Source organism: Aphis gossypii, chromosome 1, assembly GCF_020184175.1.
Source record: "Aphis gossypii isolate Hap1 chromosome 1, ASM2018417v2, whole genome shotgun sequence".
Taxonomy (NCBI): Eukaryota; Metazoa; Arthropoda; class Insecta; order Hemiptera; family Aphididae; genus Aphis; species Aphis gossypii.
This window is the reverse complement of record NC_065530.1, coordinates 7,985,169-8,005,526: the sequence shown is the minus strand read 5'-3', so window position 1 is coordinate 8,005,526 and position 20,358 is coordinate 7,985,169. Positions and strand designations below refer to the sequence as shown.

Sequence of the window (20,358 nt, the reverse complement as noted above, 5' to 3'; positions counted from 1 at the left end):
TCATGCTATTGATTTTTTATTTGAAAATACTGATAAACTAAAATATTTCTGACTATATGCTTCAGTTTATGTTTTGTTTGAAAAATATTATTATATGATGAGTATACACTGTATACTCATAACACAATATATTATATATTATGTATACTATACTACAGTATACATACATGAAAAATATCGTAAGAAACATTTTAAAACTTCTATGCGAGATGTACATACAAAACAAATCTTGAATATTTTAATATTATAAAGTTACTCTGATTCCCAAATGAACCAAACAAATTGTTACCGTTAAATAGGTAACAAAATAACTTATTTCTGTTTCAGTATTGGTGACAATTTGTTTTAAAAAAAGCTATAAAAAAGTTTGAGTTTTCAAAACTTTTTATTATTTTAATTTAGTTCTATAATATATACGTATATAATATATATATATATACTACTGTCATATAGTTATATATATCTATGTGTGTGTTTTTTATATTTTGAGCTGAGAGATAAATATTGTACATTTATTTTACAATTATATGTATGTGTACGTGATGTGATTTTTTGTCTAAAAATATTATTTATAGTAAGAATAACGCTTCAATTTTCAACTATAATATTTTTTCTAACAGGAAAGTTCATTTAGTTATTACTTTGTGTTAGATGAAGCTATGAAAGAAAAATTGTTCATTTAATTTGTTATCAATTTCGAAAAAAACTGAAAATCGATAATTTTTTTATTTTAACGAAACTAGTTTTTGACAAAATCGGTTTTTCTTATTTTGTTTTAATTAAAAAGGAATAATCGTAGGTACTCAAAATTTTTACCAAAGGTTCATGATAACATTTTTGTATTTGGCAAAATTTAAAAAATATTTTGACTCGTTTTGAGTTATTTATAGGCATAAGAAACTTTCGATTTTCTTTTCATTACTTAATTTTAGTTTCAATGATTTGAAAAAAACTTGAATTTGAATACAAGTTTCCGGTGAAGATGAAATTACTAAAAAAGTTAAATGAAAAAAGTTGAGCGAAAATTCAAAATTATTTTTTTTGAATATTTGAAGTTAGAATTATGACTTATGAATTATTTTTGTAAATGTTTTTTGTGTATAATGATTTATCATTTAATTTCAATTATACACATTTAGGTACATTACAGTGATCTGCTCAATGAAGAGTCACTCGAAACCTACCGTACTGCATAGCGGTTATTTAATTTGCCCCTTTTTCATTTAATTTATTATACTATACAAATGATAAATTAGCAAAGAAATTTAACAAAATATGCAAATAATATTTAAAAATATGTCAAATTATTATTGTTTAAACAATAATAATTATTTTATACATATAAGTTGTCACATATTCTTTTTTTTAAATAAAAATTATATAGACTAAGTTATAAAATCCACAATACTTTTTAAGAAAATGTAGATACTTATATACCTATTCTTAAGTCGTAATTTATAACAATATTTTATTAAATTCAAATTATAAAACATAAAAGCTTAATTATGAGTTATGATATCATTAGTATTAATAAATTGCTGAAAGTTTAAAAATTAAATTAATCGAAGTATAAATACGAAACTAATATTGACCAAATTAGTTACGAATTTAAGTTTCAAACAATTATTAATGTAGTAGATATAGCGCATAGAGTAACGAAATTGAATGTTACTTTATGGTATTCTGTATATTATGCTTAACTGTAGGTAATACTGAATATAATTTCCAGAACTGGTATTAAATATATTAATATTATTAATTATTATATAGTCCGTGAGTTAAATTTCAAGGTTCGTATAGAACTTGGTAAATATAATACATTAACTTTATGATTTTTATAATTGAATATAATATTATATCATAAAAATAATTTAAACTAAAAAGGGATAAGGATTGAGAAAATGGTGAGTGGTGCGCGGCCAGTGATGAATGACTGTACAGTCGGATACGTTATATTATGCGTTGCGACGAGTTTATATAATACTATTCTATAGAATTTTGCATGTACCTACATGTAGGTAATTGATTTTTGATATTAATCCTAGTTGCAGATGGATTCAGATGTAATATTCTATGTAATAGCTTGTGTAAGTATAGAGAAGTTAAGATGGGTAGTCACGAAACTGACAACGTGTTATAAATAGTTAATTTAAAATTGTGTTCAAACTTAAAATCGTAAATGTATGGAGTAAATATAACTTTTTTTTTGTTTTTAATTAGAAAATCGAAAATTCAAAAGAACGGATTACATAAGGTGTATCACAATGGTGTAACAAAAACTAACATAATTAAATGCAATTTCAATGTAAAATTTTCATATTTCTACGATACACAGTGTACCTATAGAGTATAGGTATAGTTTTTATGCATTGATTAAATTTTAAAACCATTTTATTTTGCATTCAGTATTTCAGTATAACAAAATCTCGCTGAATTTATCTTTTATATAGTTTTATCGATTGATGAATACTGTTACCACTGTTAGCATCCTATCAACTTAAATAATAATATCATCCGTTGAATTTATGTAACTAAATTTACAAATTTACTGTTATTGTGTTCAGATAAAAAAATTCTGCTTTTTGAGAAATTAGTTCTTGTTCAATTTATAATATAATTGTAATAACTGGAAAAATAACTTCTGATGTTGAATACATCTATTCATGCTCGTGAATAACTATTCCAACTGTTCATAACGAATCATACAAGTAGTCGTTGAATGCAATCGTTTAGCTGTACCAATTAGTTAATTCCTGGGACAGCCAAAATGTATATATCATACACATTTAAGTAAGTCATTATTCCGATATTCCAACAATAAATTTCGCTTTCACGTTTTTTTTTTTAATGCATCGCTAGTTCAATGATTGTTGAATAGATTAGATCATTACACGGTTCGATGGTGGTGATGATAACGATGATAATAAAAATTATATCATAAGATAGGTATTAGGTAGGTACTCTAGAACGTTAAGAAAATGTTATAAATTAAAGCGTTTTATTTTGCTTCAAGTTTAATCAAATATAGAAAATAATGTATTATCAAACTTTTAATTGTAATTTAGTTTCACAACATTGTTTTAAATTAGGTATTAATTATTCTTACTCGATATCAATAATACTACATATTTAATACTTCACAACATGGAAATCTATGATTTTAGAAGACCATTAACCTTTTATAATTGCAAATGTTATTGAAGTATTGATGAAATATAAGTAAAAAATAATCAACAACGGACTAGTCTCAGAAATTTTCAAAAGCACCGTCTGAAATAATAATTTAGTTTCAATGGCGAGTTCTTAATATATTATATATTATATATTCAATATATTATTTACCTCTTCTTACGCTTATCTTGTACGATTACATTGTATATTAATATTATTATGCTACTATTATCGTTCAGTGTATTATTTTCCGCACGGTGTTCGTTTAATAAAAGAGTGTCATTATTATAATACTCCGGTGAAGTTCCCATGGACTGAAAAAAAAGTTATTTATATACCGGGTAATATATTTAATGTGAGATACTCGTTATTTCAATTAATTTTGCATTTTAGGAAATATATAAATATTAAAAATAATTTTTAATCATAATAAAATTTTTCTAAAAAAAATTTGTATCGTTATCATTTTTTAATTGTTTATTATTTTTTTTAACGACATCGTGTAATTTAATTCTTTATTACGAATCAGAATATATTTTAGTTTGGAGTATTTTAATGTATACAATTCGAATTATAAAATAATATATTTCACGGATTACAGCTATAACTTTATAAGTACCTATTTAAAGTTTTGATGAGCCATGTGGATTGGTATTGAAGGAGTACCTACGACCTACCTCATAAAATGTCAGTTCACTACTTCATTGATCTAATCTGTAAATAATTATAACAGTTATAATACTAGTCGCTTGTCCGAAATTTAATTTTTATAAATTAAATTCCTCCGAATAATATTATGCTTTGAACATGAAATAAAAAATATATTGTCTTTTTAAAAAATTAAATAAAGTAAAACATGCTAACGATAGAAATACAGTTTTTTTCAAAAACTATAGTATTGTAAATTGTAATGACTTGAAATTAAGTAAAAGAAATGTTTGCAAAGACGGAGTGCTTTCTAAATACACAGTGTTTTATGTCAATCGGATCACCCTGTATAATATGTGTGCGTGTTCATTTTATATACTTCTCGTGTGTCACCAAGGATCTCTCGGCATATTATTATTAGTTTTTCCTTCTTTTGGGTTTTTCCATTCTTTTCTTTCCTTTGATAATCCAGCAGCGTAAGTATTATCCGTGTACGCAACAAGATCCGCCCGACTTCACATTGCCTCGAAACCGTCACCGTCGGGCGTGTACACGCACACACACACACATGCACATACGAATAGAATATATACGTCGTTCAAGGTCTGCGTAAATAGTCGCTCCCTGTAATTACGTTCGCATTCAATGTGCCGACGCTGACCTTTTATTAAAATCGAAAATATCGACGTTTCATTCTTCAAAATGTCAAAAAGTAAATAGCCAGCCGCTTTGGATTTATGAGTTTCGTGTTAAGGGCAGGGATCCCACCGAATATACCCATTCGGTAACTCAGATTGCCATAATTCACGTACAATTCAATAATAAAACATAAATTATTGTCAAAGTGAAATCTTTTAAAACTTAGACTGTCAGAAAAAATTACCCATGTGCCAGTACCACTGGAAATTAATTCATTGTAAAATATCACTGACACACCTGTCACGGTGTAAGGATTATGATATTGTTTATGTTAATATTTAAGTATGAATAGAGTAAACATATTAATATAATAATGTGAAAAGTGTATGCAATTATTTTTATCGACCTGTCGATCCGTCAAATCTTTTTTTATGCATAATTTATACGAAAGTGTAGATAGGCATTCTACAATTTATATAGATGCATTTTCTTTGTAAATATTTATACTTTTCTAGAAAGAACTTATCCTTTTAACAATCTGAAATCTAAGAGTCGATTTAAAAAGTTTGATTAGCGATAACACTGCGTTATAATTAAATCATGATCAACCGTTTATAGTAATTTTTAATGAAATTTAAAATATAAAAACTTATTTACAATTTTAATTATGAAAAACAAATATTTAGTCTTTAGAACTTGAGAGTCCAGAATGAATAAAAAAAAATTGTGGAGCTTAAAATTTTTGCTAAATATTGATAACTTATTGAAAAATAATCAAATTCAGTATACTTATTACACATAATACATTTATATTATATTTTACATTCTAATCTGAGCGATAAATGTAACGGTCTTACAATTATGTGTATTTTTTAAAAAGTGTTCACGTTCTATAATAAAAAAAAATGCTTTGATCTTCAATTTACTGGGTAACTTTTGACAAAGGATTGTATCTATAATTTATTGGTAGTTTTAGGTAGTAAAAAAAAATAAATCCCGTCATGACTACTTTTCAAATTAATCAAGGGAAAAAATAGGGTAAAACGAAACATTTAATATTTATGTTAAATCAGTGTTTATCAAAATCGGAAATTCTACGATAGATCTAAATAATATTCTTATCTCTGAACTTAATAATTTTAGTCAAAAATAGTCAATTAACTATCATCATGTAGTCAGCCGCACCGCTTCTATATACATAATATAAGTTTGACCGTTTTATCCGTGTGTGATGGACGGGGCTATAAGTCTTCGTTCGTATACCGTTTGCAATCTGCGTACGGTATATATTATTATATTTATGTATATTATAATAGTAAAATATTAATACTATAAAAGTGTATTCACACCATTGCAATATAATAACAAGAATTATTATTGTTATTTTTGCCTCAAGTAATTATTATAATATTTACTTGAGAGTTGTGATTATAATTTTCCTTATAGTGCAGTACACTATAATAATAATCAAAAGCATCGATTATAACTTGTTTTCATGGATATGCATTTTAATTAAATATATATGAACTACTATGTATATAATATAATATGAATCATCTCGTTTAAATTGTTTTATCTTATATTATACCTATCAGTCAATTGAATAAACCAGTGATTTTTAAATAAGTATTTTTTATTTTTTTTACATAACAACACAAAACGAATTTTCTATACTTTTTATGAACACAATATAACTCAATATATAAATTACGATACTTATCATAAAAATAGATGGTATTAAAAAACAAAATAGTAAACAAATTGTAATAACGCAAAAATAAAGAAATTAATAATAAAAATAATTAAAAATACAGATAACAGTAATTGTAAAAATATTAATATGTTGATTAATATTTTTGTTTTTAAAAGTAATTGTTTGATTTAAGCGAAGTAGTTTAAATAAATTGTATCGGCAACCACAAGGGACACAAGCCTTGAATGATTGCCTCAAATATATTTGTAAGTTATTAGAAGTCTATTGATTATTTTAGCCTATATTTTATTACTCTAAATTTGTGGAATTACCTTCCTCCTGATGGTCGGAGGGTTCTCGAGGTCGAGCTTCGAGAACGATCAAGTAAACTCTACAATGCTATTATTATTTAAATGTGGGTGCGCATGCACCTTACCTTGTCCGCAGCTGTCTCTGGTTGTAGTCGACGTGACAAGGATGTAGTTTATTAATTTTTTTATCACTCAAGAAAGAAATAATTTAACACTTTGACAAATTTCGTTATATGAAAAAGAAACAGTAAAGTTATCGCAAGCAATGTCCTTTGAGTGGTTGTGAGAAATTCAGCTGTGCTCCTGCACTTGTCTGTCTGGGTGGTGCTCATGCACTTCTCACTATGGAGGGTGCTCATGCACTGATGAGAGGAGACGATTTAGGCCAGGTCCGCCAGAGTCATCGGCGGCCCGATCAAAGGTGTCGGTGTCCCCAAAGAAAATTGTCTTTTTCCCTGGTGAAAGCGACCCTGACCGGACCATCCCCCGTCTCCGGCGGCACATGAAAGAAGTTGCATGTGTTGCGCTGTACCGTTATAATCCCGTACAGTGTCCTATACGAGACTAGATAATAGGAATCGTTCCAATCACCAGTGATATGATTTATTGGGGTTATTTTAGATTTTATTACATGCGTACGACAACTCGACCTTTATATATTTTATTAAATGAAAATAACGACTTTACAAAAATCATGATATGTAGAATCGAGCATATCATTACAAAATTAACAAATTAACAAATAAACAATGCTGTGTCCGAGCGATTGGACTCCACAACTGAATTATTTGCACCGCCAGCAGCATAAGCTTCTGCCGACTTTAATTTATCCCCTCCTCAGTGCAGACAGAAAACGGCGTTTAGGTCGGAGTTGTCTAGTAGTGGATTTCTCCGGCTCGACAACGTTTTTCCCAACACTATCGTTGTGTATAATCGTTTCGATATTCAAAACGTCGACCGGCACACATAAGGAATCCTGTCCTTCCGTGTTTTTCAAATCCTCCGAAATCGGTGGCATGTTTATGTTCTCTACATTATTTTCATCACTGTCAATCTCTGTGAGCGACATAACAGCTCCTATCTCGCGGATAGGTACACCTTCCTGCAGACATAAAGGTATTGGTGGTAAGTGCTTTCCGGTCTTCGAGCTGGGATTTCTAATTTCCATAGAAATTTCCTCGAACTCCAACAATTTTTCTAATACAGATGTATAACTCTTAGGTTCGCTTACTTCAGATGATTCTGTAGTACTTCTGTCACTAAAACTTGACAACAACTCGTCGTCGCTTGATAATAATGAAACGGGAGGCAAATTTAATGACCTCCGATTGGCCGCCACTAGTAACTCGTCAGTAAGACTGGATAACACGAGTTCACGTGTGTAGTCGTCCGGAGATACATCACTTTTTTGTTTTGGTCATTTTCAATAATATCAGAGTACATTTTTGTATTATCTTCCATTTTCCAAACGTTTTTATGAGGTGTACTTGGTTAGAAGACTATTATTATTATATTAATACTAAATATATATAATATAATGAAAATAATACATAAATATGTAAATACAATTAATTGATTTTTTTCACGAAATGAAAGTATAGAACTAATACAAAATTTGTGATCGAATACACAAATAAATAATATTCAAACGAATGACAACTAAAAACATTCGTTATAACATAATTAAAAATATATTAGACGGTCAATTTAATTCCAAAGACATTATATATAATATATTAATATGTAATCTATGTTTTAAATTTCGAATTCAAATTCTTACACTTTTTTACTAGTTAATAATAATTTGTAAGCCTGCTGTTATTTTTGGTGAGCTATTTTAATAAATATATATTTTTTTTAGCTGTTAAAATATTTTATGAAAAACTATGCAACGAATAATTTTGTTATAAAAAAACTATATTTGACCATTATGTATTAATGCTTAAACATGACTAATATCATAATTCAATGGCGTAACTTAGAGTTTTTTTTTCGGTGGAAAGCAAAATATTATAAATATTTTCACATTAACTTTATTTTCAAAAAGCACAATAAGAGATATATTATGATTAAATAAACTATATTGAAAACCAATGACATGCTATTCAAATATACCTACTAATTTATTATCTATGAGATGAACATTTTATGTTGTCTGCAGGGCGGGCATGCGTACCTACCGTACAAAAATATCTATTTAAGAATCCTCTCGGACTTGTATTACGTACATATGTATATATGTAATTATTTGCATAAGTATAATTAGTAAATTTAATAACAAAATAAAAATAATTTTACCCTTTATAGGGCATTCTTTGGAGTGAAAAACAGTAAACTTTTACATAAAATAATATAATATAAAATAATACCATATAATCGTTTTAATGTCACTTTGCTAGTTAAATTGACCTATTACAAAATTAAAGGTAAGACTATTATCTGGGGTTATGACGTAATCTCTTCTTGATGCCTCAATATATTTTGAAGCAAGTTTTTAAAACTGTGTAGCCTTATACATTGAATAATAAGATCAAGTTACCCTTACGTGAAAAAATAACAAAGTAAAATGTACTATTCTATATTTAAAATTTTTAAAATTAGACCTTAACATACCAACACGTTTAAGGTTTTACTATACCTAACCAAAGTTACTTGTTTTGAGAGACTTAGACAGCATTGAGGGTATCAAGTCTATGTGATTTCTAAATTAACATAAAATAATTTGGTAGCAATACTTTTGTTAATATTAAATACTTAAATTATCATAATCTGAGCATGTAAAATATAAAATATACCTAAATAATCATCTAAAAAAAAAATATTTATTGAAAAAAATTTTGTTTATATTATATAATAATATGTTATTTTGGAAAACCTAAGGATTTTTTGACACGTAGCCCTGTTTGCCTTTCCCTAGAGACCGCCCAATACACGCTAACCTATAAATTAAACTCATTCCAATTAAACTATATTGCAGTACAAAAAGCAATGGGGAACCAGTGCATTGTATAGTTTTCTTAATATACATAACAGTCAAAACTGAAAATAATAATAGACTATTTGTAATTCAACCTAACAGTTGTAAATTGAGAAACAAAAATCCACTATAACATTTAAAATATTGATTTGAATGTAATTATATAAAGTTACGCTTGTATATTTATTTTGTATGCACCTATGTACCTATAATAATATATTTGAATAAAAAAAAAATTATGCTTAAGAAAAGAAATAATCTATGGAGTTATAAGAAATATTTTCAAATATGCATTCAATCATTTTATAACTTTTTTTTTTATCAAATTAAATCACTTTGTTTTACTGTAAATTATAAAGTTTAATATGTTTTAGAATTTATATAGGTATGTGCCTTATTTGCAAAGCGTAATTTAAACTTGCGGTTCCTGAATTATATACTAAGGATAATAGTTCATGATTATAGGCTTAAATATGTTAAGACTAGTATGATTTGAAAATTATAATACCTAATTAATATTGATAAATAATCATAAATAAATTCTACTAAATAGTAAATATTAAGTACATATATTTTATATTTGATATAATATTATTATTTCATTAAAATTTCGATTTATATGTATCAACATTTAAAAAGAAATAATCTGCTTAGCAATTTTCAATAAAAAAAAAGGAAGTTCTCGTTTAAAAATAAGACGTTTATACTGTAACAGATCACTCTTCAGAAGTTCTAAAAAAAATCAAAAAGACTAATATATTATTATTATGGTATTTAAGTGAACTTAAAAATTCAAAAATTCAAAATATGAATGGTGCATTATTGTGAAAATAACATTTTATTATACATATTATATTTTGATTAGTATATACATAATTTGTTAATATAAATGGGGGATTAAAGAAAAAATCACTTAGCGCAAATCGCTATTTATAATATTATCAATGATATTATTAATGTAAAAGTCTTATCTAAATTACAAAATACATTATCTAATTTTGTGTATGTGTAACATTTATATTAAAAGGATAATATAGCGTTAAGTCGTCTGATCTATATGTCACGTTTTCTTTTAAGACATTCATTTTTTTTAAACTTCTTTTCTTGACTTTGACACAGGTAATGCATGACAATATAAAAAACCAATTTTGCCTGTCGGTAACCCGTCGACTTATTTAGAACAATTTTGAGCCGTTAAGTTAGCCCAAACCAATAAATAGTTTAATGGTAAAAAAGCACACATACACATAACCAGTTCAATTTAAATCTGTTTCCAATATTGTGTTTGCTAAACACTTTAGTATGAGGTATCCAACCTAACAATACAAGTCTAAATGGATAAATTGATATAATGCATTGAAAACAATGAGTAGTTAAAAGTAATAAGTATAAATTTAAGTTAAAGAGCAATCATTAATTCTCTTTGAATAAGATTTAAATAAAATGAATGTTACGTTATTCGAATTACATGACGTATACAATATATGACATTAGTATATTATTTAATCTTTAATAAAAACAGATCATTCATAGTATAAACAAAATTCAATATATTATATACTATGTTTACTATGTATATTTAGTTTAAACAAAAATATATTTGTATAAATGTTTAATGTGTGAATAAAACATAATATAATCAATTATTACAATTCTAAAACTATAGTATTTATCGATTATAAATATTACAATTATATTTTAAGATAAACTTATTAATTAATAAAAACACGAATACCAATTAAAATTAATAAAAACTTACCTATGTTCAAAAAACTAATAGTGGAAATATGATTTTTTTTTTTTTTTTTTAATACGATTTTTGTAAACTAAGCTGTGGTTGTACACCTCTGCTGGGAAATGGATATCTTTATGATAAAAAATATATCCATACATATTTTTTAAAACAATTTATTTTTATTTAACATGTTAATGTTACTTTGAATTTCAATATGATATTTTGATTGTATGATTGTTTTGAGAGATCAAAACCATTTCAGAAAGACCAATATCATCGTTGACATCGGATCTGTTTCACAAATTCGTTTTTACCGTTACTAGTGTAGAAAATCCAGGCTCGTTGTAGTGGTAAATGGAATCAAAAATGTCATTGCTTCAGTAGTTCAGTATGGCTGATAGATATATCAATGTTCAGAAAAGTTCGATTACATTTTTTGATTGAAAGTCTTGCTGTACCATTTCTTTTGATCTTACAGTGTATATTATATCATCTTTAATAAGAGTGTTGAAGTTCACAAGAAATGGATACACGTATGGCGTGTCCGTGTTTTTATTTTTAAATAATATGTAGAATTTATTTATATAAAAAAAATGTATACTATATATATACATCAAAATTTTTAGTTTTAATTCAATAGTTAACATCAACTGGTGATTTAAAGTCATTAGATAATTTAAATAATATTAAAAAAAAAAAATAAAGCTTTTTTGTACACATTGGTTCCAAAAAGTCTCAAAACATAGTGGTAAAAATCCACCAGTGTCAAGCTACTGTTCTACAGTGAATATTCTGAATCAATATTCTCGATCTATTGGTAGACATCTGGCTTTCTATGATGTCATATTTAGAATATTAATTACGACCAATCTTTATATTATGTTGTATTTATATTTACTTCAATACTTTTTTATTAATTTCACAATTCAATACAATATACTTTTAATCTTTTTGTCATATTTTGCGTGGTATGTATTATTATATTCATATTTTATTATCGGTGAGATTAAACAAAACTTTTTGCTTAAAAGGATAACCTATTTTGTATCTACAGCGAGTTGTGAAGAAAATGGTTGAAAGTTGAAACTTCGAAAGACCGTTGCACTGTTCTAACCACCATCAATAACAACTTCTTGTTATTAATGGAAATTCCAATGTGTATTAGCTCATATAAATATCTGTGAATAATAAATGTATAACTTTCACTATTTTATAGAGCTTATTTAGAACTGTACAACATTTATGTACATACGTATGATATTATTATCATATGTTGTGGTAGAATCTTAATCTAAAAAATAATAAAAAAAAAAAACCACAGTATATGTAATTTAATCTGTTGAAGTTACTTAGTACGACAATTTTTTTCAATATTGTTGAGTGAACAATCGTAACAAAACGTAACAAAACGTATTTGAAAACAAATATAACTTAAGAGTTTATATTATAATGATAATAAAATATGGTAATCAATAATTAAAAAAGCGTATATTTTTTATTAGTTTTACATTTATGTTAACTTCTCGTGATATGCCTACATGGGCAATTAATAAAATAAACAGCGGTTTTGAACATCATGATAAAATAAATAAATTACTTAAAACAAAAAAAGAAAAGTAGACAAACTAAAAAGAAAATAGATTTTGTCGATGTTGCTACTTTTCGATCATTATTTGTTTATTACACCAAGACAACTAGTAAAATCGAATTCCAGACTAGTTCTAAAGAATCTATTTTATTCGTAATAAAAACTTTTTTTTATTACTCACCTGACTAGTTTTTAGTGTTAAAAATCTTTATTTAATGTATACGTAAGCAAAATACAAATCAATTTTATGTTTTAACAAAAAAAAAAAAAAAAACAGTTAACGATCTTATTTTTATCAACATTTTAATTTTTAATTCTCATAAAATATATAGATGCTGAAATTTTGACCATACTCATACAATAATCACTATTTGAGTTAACTGTGAGATAGGTTATAGATATAAATTCTCGAATGTTAACAACCGATAATTATTGTTTTCACTGGATTCGATGAAAAGTTAACAATTTGTTAGAAACCTTTAAAACTGTGGTTCATCTGGTGTTTGCTGAACAACTTGTGGTTTATTGAATTGTACAAAGTCCATTAAATTCCAGTAAAGTTATAGATTATAAAAGGCCTTTGTATATGACGGCTATAAGCTTGGTGGTTGAATTATCCGTTTTGGATCACGTGTTTAAATAAGTTAACGAGTGCGTGAACAAACGGAACTACACGTTCGCAGTGACGATATAATACCACGTAGACGAGAACTCATCTGGAAATACTGTCAAATCTACTCGAGACCGTCAATATGTGACACGCGTAACAGTACGTCAAATTTAATAATGACAAGACCGTTGTTGATGCTCAGTGATGTGACGATGATAACGTCGACGATGGTGTACTTATTTTTATTTCGAGTGTTGCAATCATTAACATTAGCTCTATAATATTATTTTTATTATTATTATTATTATTATTATTGCTTGCCCTCTTTTTATTATAAGTGCTACGATTATTTTCCATGTAAAATGTTCGCGCCATCACCATAAACACCGGAAAAGTTTTGACAGTAAAGTACTTGTTGTTATTATAAGAACGGCATTTAGATATTTCAATATTAAGCCGAAGACTGCTTGTCAATTCGTGTTAACGTGTATACGTTCTAAATACAAGTTTAATAAAAAAAAAAAAAAAAATATTTCACCTCTTTACGTATGATATACATATAATATTTAAATATTATCATATACCTGTATGTTGCGTATACAGAATGATCCTATAAACATCAGTACCTTCTTTATTTCTTTATCTCATTCAATTTTTTTATGTGTATTTGAATACAATATACTTTCATGAAAGTAATTAATAGAAATTAGTAAATTACCTATTTACCTATTACAAAGTGTTTTAATAGAAATGAAAATTAAGATATAACTGTATTACAATTTGCAACCTTAATTGTTTAGAAATTAACTTTTTTAAACAAAATACATAATGTCAACAATGCTTATTTACTGAAACTATAAGCAAGTGGTTTATAGAATAACAATCAGATAGACATGTTGATTAAATTCACTACCAATGGTTTTACTTGATTTAATTAACACGCACTATAGACTTTAAGATTAGTAATATTTTATTATGAGTTTGAGTTCAAATTCATTATATTTGTACATTTTTGAGCTGTTTCTAATCCTTATGATCAAATACTGTAAAATATATTCTAAAAGGTAACTCAAAGTTTTAAAAGAATTTAACATAATAATAAAATATATTGAGTTTGGTTAATGTTATTTACGTGTAAGTAAAATAAATATCAATTGATATTTATTAAGTTAACATTATAACTTATATTTTCTATTATTTATTATATATTTATCTACGTCCAACATTTCTACATAGTATAAATAATCAAGTAATATTTACTAGTGTTGTATTGTATTACGATAATACAAAACCAGTGATTTAGTACCATTTTAAATTATAACATTTAATTCTAGGTAACATGGTAAATCTAAATTAAAATTATTTGATAAAACGATAGAGAATTAAAATAGACAAAATAAATGAATGATTAAAAAAAACTAAAATACAGTAAAACATTTTTTTTTAAACTTATATGTGTTCGTCATAAAACCAATAAATGGTATGAGGTATTACTTTAATCAAGTTAATATAACTATTTATATTAATTAATGTATCTTAATTGTTGATAATGTTGTACAACTTGTAAATAATGTTATATAGAATATCATTAAAGATAAAATTATATGACAAAACTAAAATATCTAGGTACCATTTCTTAAATTATTATAAATAGGTAAAAATAAAATTTATTAAATAAACTAACTTCTGGAAAATATGTAAACATAAATAATAACCACATGAATTAAATTTGTACAAGAAATAAATGGTTGTAATCTATAACAAACCTATATTAACTAAAACTATACGTTTACGTTTTCATATAATATATATTTTTTATTGTATAGTATATCTAATACTTCCCCCAAAACGTACAAATATACACCCCAATGATAATCGAACCAATGATTTTATTTATACGTCTACCATTCACCCCATCAATGATAGGTACATAGTACAAATCACTAATATGGCATTGTTACCTGTATCCAATGTTCTATTTATACCATAAATACTTATAAATGGTTTTTATATATATATATTATTAAATTATATATCATTATGTTAATATTTGTTTATATTTTATAATTTATATCCATAACGAATTTGTATAATTTCATTTTTTTTTAATTATAAATGTAAAAAAACGTAGTATCTACCAACATATTTTTGTTCAATGCATATAAAAAACTAAGATTTATTATTTTCTAATGTATAATATATTTAAATTTTGTTTTAGGAATATTTTATATCCTATTTTAAATTACTTGACATGATAAAATGTAAAGGTTTAAAAATCAGTCGTGATATTTTAAATTGCTGTTCGTACGGTTCTATGATATTTAGGTAGATATTGGATATCTACGTGAGAAAAATTATAATTCACTTATTATAATATTTAATTTATTATTCAGTGGATACCTATATAATGTGATTTTCAGTATTAATAAAATATTTATCACGCAAGTTGTCTAAAACTAAAATTAATTTTTTAATATATTCTTAGGATTTAATATTAGATCATCCATTGACAGTTGTTTTGTTTAAAACATTTTTTAAGTATAATTATCATAGCAATTCTTTCTCATCAAAAATTCTAAGTATAAAAATGTTATCGTTGACTTTCTCATATTTTAAAAGATTATACTAGATTATTATTAGTCGATATATATTTTTTTTATTAAAATTTTATAAAATTAATTTACTGTTTACACACATTAATATCATGGTTTACACAATTGAGTGGAAAAGTACACATTCGACGAGATACAATTACCTAGTCCTCTTGTTCAAACTTTACAAACAATACATATTATAGGCAACCTCCATTTGGTCAATATTTGATATTGAAGTGTTTTGCGATAATGCTTACTGGGTATATAATATATTATTATGCCCAACAAACAATATTAAGTACCTACTTTACCTGAACATTTTATAAAACACCTAGGAATTATTTAATTATAAGTTCAATATCTAAACTATAAACTATGTACTATGTAATATATAAATATTATACTTATATACATATAATGCATTATTAATAATTATAAAAATAGTTTTAACCAATATTTTCTTAGTTGTTTAAGATAAACATATAAAAAAATTCTTATAATATTTTGTATTTTTTACAGTTATACAAACAAATATCATATCATACCACAAGAACACACAAATTATTTAAATATAATAATGGATAACTTCAAATAAGAACACCGCTGAATAATGTTATAATAATATAATAATATTATAATACATTATTATACGAATAAAACAACATGCTCATATGATGTAATATAATATATATTACATTAAAATTTTCACAGGTCAGTTACTATTATTTTATTTATTTTTAGTTAATTTTTAACTTGTAACACATATTGAGTGTATAAAATATTGAATTAGATCTAGTGTCAATGAACTACAAATGATGTTAATGTTATAAACTTAATATTAGAATAAAAAAGGAATCTGGTATTTTATGGAATGATTTACCAACAAAATATTAATTAAACCATTTAACTATGTAGATAGTACTACTGGTTATGCTTCTATAACTTAGGATATGATTAGAATAAGAAATTCACTATTTATTAAAATTGTTTTTATACATATCAACTGTTATTCTTTGATTTTTGAAGAAACATAATTAAAATGGTATTTTAATTTAAAAAGGACTTTGTAGTTTATTCGTAAATAATAATCCGTATAATAAGTATGAACAATAAAATGAATAACTATGTCTATGAAAAGAAAATTTGTACATTGCAATAATGAAAATTAAGTAATTAATTAATTATCATTAATAATTTTTATACCTACAAGAAGATTATAATATAATTAAGTTTAAGCTTATAAAATAATTGCTATTTATAAATATTTTTCAATGATTCTAAATTATTTTCAAAATTATATTGATCGCTAATTTTTTTTATATAACTGCACGTTTATATTTTACTCTATATAAGAACAAAGATAATCATTGTTATGCGCAGTGCACATTATAGTGCTTTTAATATTATTATTATTATTATTATCTAAGACAGCAGACATCTTAAACAGACTTGTCACCTTGTTCAGATTACGGTGTTCAATTAGAGTTGGGTGTTTTTTAGTGGGGCTAAGGGATGATCCAACCCATTGGGAATATTAACGATCCGTGAGAGAAATTGCTCTATATTTTATGGGTGTGAACCTTAAATAATAATCTATTTTGCTTTGTCGTCAAACTATCCGTTGGAAAAGCTATTAATGAGCTTCACATGAATCAATTATAGCGGTGATGACAGCAATAATAATTATTAGGTGTATAAACCGTATTTACATCCATCTCTAATCATGCATGTGAATGTTTGTCGTGAAAATAATACCTTCCAAGCGTAGACTGTGTAGTCTGTTCATATAATACAAACGGTGAAAATTATTTTTCGATTTTGTAAGAACATTTTCTATCATATTTAAAGAAAAAAATATGTAAGAAAATCAATTTCGAAAAATCAATATCGATGTGATAAAATGGATTATCGGTGTAACAAAAACTGAGGATTTTGGTTCCATGTTAATTTGAGATAAGTACGGAGTCATTACAAATAAATCTATTTAATACACGAAATTAAGTATCGACAATATCGTGTTATTATATTTTAAGAACAAGCATTATTCGTATAATTTAAATTATTTCAAAAATAACTAACTTGTGGATTTATCTATATTGATTAAAATATTACATAAGAAAACTATCAAAAACTTCGTAAAAAACATTTACGCTTTCGGTAGTAGGAAATATAAAATTCAATCAGGAGACAAAAATTGTTATTTATATTACAAATGAATAAAAAATTGTCGTTAATTGTAAAAATATTTCTGAAAAAGTGTGCGAGAATATTTAACTTTTGAAGTACAATAATATAATAATAAAATTTGTTTTGATAAAATAATTTAAAAATATTTAGAATAACGATGCTCAATTTCCATCTAAGTTTACTCATACTTTATAGTTTATACTGACTTTAATCCTTACATAAAATTTTTCCATGATTTTTTTTTTTTTTTGTAATATAACTTTTAAAACTGTTATTAACACTATAATAAACTTAATTCTGAACAAAATCATGTCTTCAAAAACAGATAATATTTGTTTTAAAATTTAAAAAAGACATTGCACTCGTTACTAATTGAAAATAAATAGCCTTACTCAAACTACGAATAATGTGCGTTATATTATGTTTAATTTGATTTTAAAACATCTTCTATGGAATATCAGTAACTTTTTCCATTATTTTCTATTATGTGTGATCAATTGAACAAACATTTTTATGTTTGATATACATTTTTGAATAATGTAGCAAATAAAAATAAATGAAAAATAGAATGAAGTAAAAAAGTCGCATTTAATAATAATAATAATAACATTATCATAAACAAACTCGTGATACTGATGTTGGGATAAAATCGATTTTTATACTCCATATAATGTATACCTTTATTGTTATTATTATTTTTTTAAGACTATAATAACACACACTTTAGTGTCCATCCAAATTTTATATCAAATCATATACAAAGTTGTTTTTATAATATGCAAGTCTACCCAATAGCTGAATATTCTTAAACTGTAATATGGACATGCAAATCTATATTTTTTTTAAATAAAAATATGTTTATATTTTTTATGTATATGTACATTGAATTATGTAAGTTGATCTCAAAGTTAATGCTATTACAAGACATTTTGCTGGATAATTTTTAAAAAAGATTTTTGTTTTATTATCTAACATAATCTTTAATAATTAAACAATGAACAGAAATGTATTAATTTATTTTTGTACACAAATGGTATGCTACAATTTTAATATTTCCCAACCTATAATTAATAATATAAATATAGAAATAAAAATTCCGTTGGCTATCAAATAATTTGAAAGTACTTCGATATATTATACAATGTGCGTGTTTGGTGATTTTACATTTCAGTAGGATAAATGCCACGAATCTATTTTAAGAAATTTCAACACAGGTTATTTTTTTTTCTCTATCAAAAATATAACCATATTTTGTCCATCTAAATAATTAAGATAGTAATGAAGTAAAAAATTTGAACACATATTCAAATTATTCACAAAATAGTATTTATTATAATATAATGTATATTATTTTTAATATCTTAAAGATTATTTAAAAAGAAAACGTCTCATTTAATCTGCCTTTGATGTTTTGATTATTAATTTTTAATCTATATTTATATATTTTTGTTTAGTTATACAATTATTGAGTATTTAGAAACACCAGATTAAATTTCATTTTGTCGGCTATATAATTAAATTAAACCCAATATTCAGAATTCTCCATAAATGACAAGTATATTTAAAGTTTATCACAATAGTGTACTTTTTTGTAATAAATTACAAGTTACTGAACTTTTTATTTCTAGTTATGTAAAATATTTTAAAATAACTATTAAAAACACACATTTAAAACTAATACATTCATTACTTCGCACAGAATGTAATAAAAAATATAATCAGTAGATACAAAAACCATTATGGTTATTTTTTGTATTTGTATATGTATTATACAATATAGCATCCTGCATATTGCATGTTATTCAAAAAATGTTATATATGAATAAAGCTGACCTTGGTGGTCAATTTTCTATCATTTCTTAAGAATTAATTTTAAATATTTATACCATACATATAGTTTCAACTGAAGATAATACAGTTTAAACGACAAAACTGTATATATTTATAAAAAAATTTAATAATAGATGAATTAAAAAAAAAATATTAACGTTTGTAATGATAACACAACTTAAAAGTTTGACATCAACTAATACGCATTAGTTTTTAATATTTAATATTGTTATTTTTATTATTTTTTTATTCAGAGAAAATGGCTCTAGACATCATGAATTGTGAGAGTTAATTTTTTTTATAAGCAGAACACAATAAATTTAAATAATAAATAATATCAATAATAATAATATTAATAGAATATACACTATATTA

The 20,358-nt window shown here is 24.9% G+C and overlaps 2 protein-coding genes across 2 annotated transcripts in view; one reads left to right on the top strand and one right to left on the bottom strand.

The window, feature by feature from the left end:
* LOC114119140 (G-protein coupled receptor 161-like) overlaps positions 1 to 20,358 on the top strand; it is a 128,191-nt gene that overhangs the window by 52,749 nt on the left and 55,084 nt on the right. Inside the window, exon 2 of the mRNA XM_050208117.1 lies at positions 16,486 to 16,677. The gene's annotated coding sequence lies outside the window, so the exon portion shown is untranslated. The remainder of the gene's footprint in view (positions 1 to 16,485; positions 16,678 to 20,358) is intronic.
* Positions 1 to 20,358, bottom strand: part of LOC114128458 (phytanoyl-CoA dioxygenase, peroxisomal-like) — a 114,118-nt gene that overhangs the window by 71,598 nt on the left and 22,162 nt on the right. The gene's annotated exons all lie outside the window — the stretch shown is intronic.